We start from the raw sequence: 4786 nt of genomic DNA, 5'->3' as shown, positions 1-4786 counted from the left end.
GCAACCTCCCGATCCGCCCTGCTCTGTGCATGACAGGGGGCGGCGCCCCAACTCCCCAATCAGCCCTGCTCTGAGCCTGACCAGGGGCTGCACCTAGGGATTGGGCGTGCCCTCTGCCACCCGGGAGCAGGCCTAAGCCAGCAGGTCGTTATCTCCCGAGGGGTCCTAGACTGCGAGAGGGCACAGGCCGGGCTGGGGGACCCCCCTCCCTCCACCCCCCGAGTGCACAAATTTTTGTGCACTGGGCCTCTAGTAAAAAATAAAAACATCCATCAGCTGCCTCCTGCAAGCCCCCTACTGGGGATGGAACCCAGAACCGGAAACCCAGGCTTGTGCTCTGATCAGGAATCCAACCAGCAATTTCTTGGTGTACCCGCACCTCTTGGTGCACGGGATGACGCTCCAACCGACTGAGCCACACTGGCCAGGGCTTCAAATATATCTTTAAATATACTTTTGTTTTCTGGAAAGAGAAATAAAATATGTTTAAAATGCTCCTAAGTAAGAAAATATTTTCCTTGCTTATCATAGCTTAAACAAGTTACACCTGTAAAAAAATTTTTTTCTGATGTGTCATAAACTGGCATCACTGTGACAATATTTACTAATTTGAATGTTTCAACCCATTTCCTAAAGAACATTATCTGTTTTGTAATCTGATGTAAAAAAGTAATCAATATCCAAATTAAAAACCTGGTAAGTTATACAAGTAACAGGTAAGTCACAAAGATAAGAAATGGTCAGTCAGTACAAGTGGGAAATGTCCAACTTAACTAGAAAAACATACATATCATTTATCACCTAGTCAGCAAAGCAAAACTATAGTTAAGGCTTTATGTGCACCAGTAGGGTCCCTTGGCCTGGCCTGCGGGATCAGGCCAAAACCGGCTCTCTGACATCCCCCCAGGAGTCTCGGATTGCGAGAGGGCGCAGGCCAGGCTGAGGGACCCCACAGGTGCACTACTGGGGCCAGGGAGGGATGCAGGAGGTTGGTCAGCTGGGGAGGGATCGCAGGAGGGCTCCAGGGCATCTCCGGCCTGTCTTGCTCAGTCCCGATTGGCCGGACCCCAGCAGCAAGCTAACCTACTGGTTGGAGCATCTGCCCCCTGGTGGTGGGTGCATGTCATACCGACTGGTTGGCCGGTCGACTGCCCCCTGGTGGTCAGTACATATCATAGTGAGTGGTTGAGCAGCGTTAGCATATCATTAGCATATTACGCTTTGATTTGTTGAACAGACTGGATGACACTTAGCATATTAGACTTTTATTATATAGGATATCCTCAAAACCAACTTGTAAACAAACTATTAGTAAAAAAGAAACTATTAGTTATTTCTATCATTTTACAAATGCTCAATGTATGACACTCATCCCAGGTAAGGGTATTTTATACCATTCCATGGCTGAAATGGCAGCCACAATGTCTTCCTCCACTTCTTTAAAGTTTTTCCAAGTGCCCCTCAACTTCTCCATCAGCTCTTGGAGAAGAGAAGGGAATGCTCATGCATTGTTGGTAGTATAAACTTCCATTATCTTTCTGAAGTTAACTTGGCAGCAAATATCAGAAATTTTAAAATGCCAGTACCTTCTGATCCAAAAAATTCATTTCTAGGGAATTATCCAAAAGAAATAATTAAGGATGTGTGTCAAGTAGTTTTATAAAAAAGTATTCACTTCAGCACTTTTGAGGACTAACAACTGAGAAGACTTTGGACTTGGAAAATAGGGTTGTTCCTCCACCCCACCTCCCTAATATCAGCTTCAGCAATGACAGAGGCAGAACATAGGTTGTACTAGATCAGCCGTGGGCAAACTACGGCCCGTTTGAAATGAATAAAACTAAAAAAAAAAAAAAAAGACCGTACCCTTTTATGTAATGATGTTTACTTTGAATTTATATTAGTTCACACAAACACTCCATCCATGCTTTTGTTCCGGCCCTCCGGTCCAGTTTAAGAACCCATTGTGGCCCTCAAGTCAAAAAGTTTGCCCACCCCTGTACTAGATCCACAAAGGTAAATATATACTTCCATTATCCCTTCCCCCTCCACCAGGCCTCTAGTAGAAATATAATGAGTCACATACGTAATTTATAATTTACTAATATCTACATTAACAATCCAAAAAGACACAGGTGAAATCATTTCAACATGTAATCAAAATAACAACTATTAATGATTATTTTACTTTTTCTTAAGTCTTTTTTATACCAAGTCTTAAAATCCAGTGAATATTACATTTCTAGCACAACTCAATTCACACATTTTCATTGGAAAGATCTGATCTGTATTTATATTTCATAAAATTTACAGTAGATCCACATATCCAAGTTGTTTCAATACTTAAAAATTGCCCTAGCCAGTTTGGCTCAGTGGATAGAGCGTCGGCCTGTAGACTGAAGGATCCCAGGTTCAATTCTGGCCAAGGGCACATGACCAGGTTGTGGGCTCAATCCCCGGGGGGGAGGTCATGCAGGAGGCAGTCAATCAATGATTCTCTCTCATCATTGATGTTTCTATCTCTCTACCTCTTCCTTCCTCTCTGAAATCAATAAAGAAATATGTATTTTTAAAAAATATATTTTATTGATTTTCTACAGAGAGGAAGGGAGAGGGATAGAGAGCCAGAAACATCGATGAGAGAGAAACATCGATCAGCTGCCTCCTGCACACCCTGCACTGGGGATATGCCCGCAACCAAGGTACATGCCCTTGACCAGAATCGAACCCGGGACCCTTCAGTCCCTAGGCCGATGCTCTATCCACTGAGCCAAACCGGTCAGGGCAAGAAATATGTATTTTCTTAAAAAACTGTCCAACAACCAACTTTGAGTATCAGTGTTTAAAGTTAAAATTTAAAATCCAATTTCTTCAAGCCACATTTCGACTGCTCAATTATAACTAGTCACTACTATATTGGACAGGAGAGGACTAAATTGTGCCAATGAGTGAATGCAAATAGATAATGGAAGAGAATAGGTAAAGAGAAAGCAGTGTCCGTGATAGAACAATTATATAATTTTGGAACTATTAAACTACAATTCATACAATTTTCATTGCTATGAAGGAAAGGAGTTTCTATTGGTCACTACTAGTATTCTAATGGAGTATGTAGACCAAGCATGTCAAACTCTCGGCTGGTGGGCTGCAGGCCTTGAGGCATGTGGCCTGCCTGCTTCGAGTTTAACATGCTTGATGTAGACTGCGCTTTAAAAAATAATTAATCTAGAAGGTGTATCTTTCAGGTGGCACACAAAACTAGAAGCCATAGCTAATAACTGGAAAAGAAAATGAAGTCAAAGGATTTCCATCAACCCAACAAACAGAGGACGTAGCAAAGTGAAATTTAATAAAGATATTACTTTTGTCTGGCAAAAGCACTGGCTTTGAAAAATAATGCTTCATATGAATGGCCATGAAAAATATTTTCCAACCCAGAAACTTTTGATTATTCTTTGTTTTGTTCAGAACTTTATCAACAGCTATCCACAATTTTGGAAAGAAATCATAACACTGACAGCAACACAGAGTTAGTCACCAATGTACATATCTATACTGGTAGCAGGCATACTTTCTAAATTACATAATGATTCTATTTACAGACAGATGCAAAAGTCCGGTCTTACAATTTATGGTATAGCTGTACCTGATCATTTAGACTGAAATAGATATAATTTACTTTTCTTTACTTCTCCTTTATATTAGTTAGGACATTATATTGACTTTTAAAATAAATGTGGCACGGGTGGATTATATATGAATTTATCTTAACACAGTAAGGGGACATTACAAAGTATTTGTTAAAATCGAATATCTCAATCAATAGCCCACAAGTTAATGGCTTCATAGAAGTAAGAAGTATGAACTGAAGGTTTACAAAAGTTCCTGAATTCTACTTCAGCCTGGCTGGCTTTTTCTGTTTGTTGTTGTGTCTTTTTCTTACAAAATTAGCAATAAAACCTTAAAAACTGTTTTATTGAAGTATATCTTGTTTACTACTTACTGATTTGTTTTTACATTATATACACATCTATGTAATCAACATCCAAGGTAAAGATACAGAATATTTATAGCACTTCAAAAATTCCATTTGTGCCCAGCCAGTGTGGCTCCATGATTGAGCATCAACCTATGAACCGGGAGGTCACATGCCTAAGTTGTGAACTTGATCCCCAGTAGGGGATGTACAGGAGGCAGCCGACCAATGATTCTCTCTCTTCTTCTCCCTTCCTCAATGAAATAAAACAAACAAACAAAAAAACAACCCCATTTGTGCCATTTCCCAGCCAATAAGCTCTCAGAGGCAACCATTATACTGAATTCTTCAACATAGATTTATTTGATTCCAGAATTTTATATTTTAACATTTCAATTACTAAACTACACCGTTCTATGTATTATGTTTATACTAGAGGCCCAGTGCATGAATTCGTGCATGGGTGGGGTCCCTCAGCCTGGCCAGCGATTGGGGCTGATCAGGGCTAGCCGGCCACAGGAAAGGAATACAGGAGGTTGGCTTTGGGAACACACTGACCACCAGATGGCAGCTTCTGCATTGAGCGTCTGCCCCCTGGTGGTAGTGCATGTCATAGCGACTGGCTAGTCGTCAGGTTGCTTAGGCTTTTATATATATGTAGATAGATTTTTACTGTCTATTTTCTCATCTTTACTTTGTGCACATGTATTCACACCTTGTTAGACATTTAAAAAAATTTTTTTAAAAAATATTTTTATTGATTTTAGAGAGGAAGGAAGAGAGAGAGAGAGAGAGAGAGAGAGAGAGAGA

The 4786-nt window shown here is 40.5% G+C and overlaps 1 protein-coding gene across 3 annotated transcripts in view; it reads right to left on the bottom strand.

Moving 5' to 3' along the window:
• The window catches only part of NAA50 (N(alpha)-acetyltransferase 50, NatE catalytic subunit), a 45881-nt gene that overhangs the window by 37084 nt on the left and 4011 nt on the right, over window positions 1-4786 (bottom strand). The gene's annotated exons all lie outside the window — the stretch shown is intronic.

The sequence above is a fragment of the Myotis brandtii genome, unplaced genomic scaffold, assembly GCF_000412655.1.
Source record: "Myotis brandtii unplaced genomic scaffold, ASM41265v1 scaffold406, whole genome shotgun sequence".
NCBI classification, from domain to species: domain Eukaryota; kingdom Metazoa; phylum Chordata; class Mammalia; order Chiroptera; family Vespertilionidae; genus Myotis; species Myotis brandtii.
This window is presented reverse-complemented; position numbering and strand designations above follow the sequence as displayed.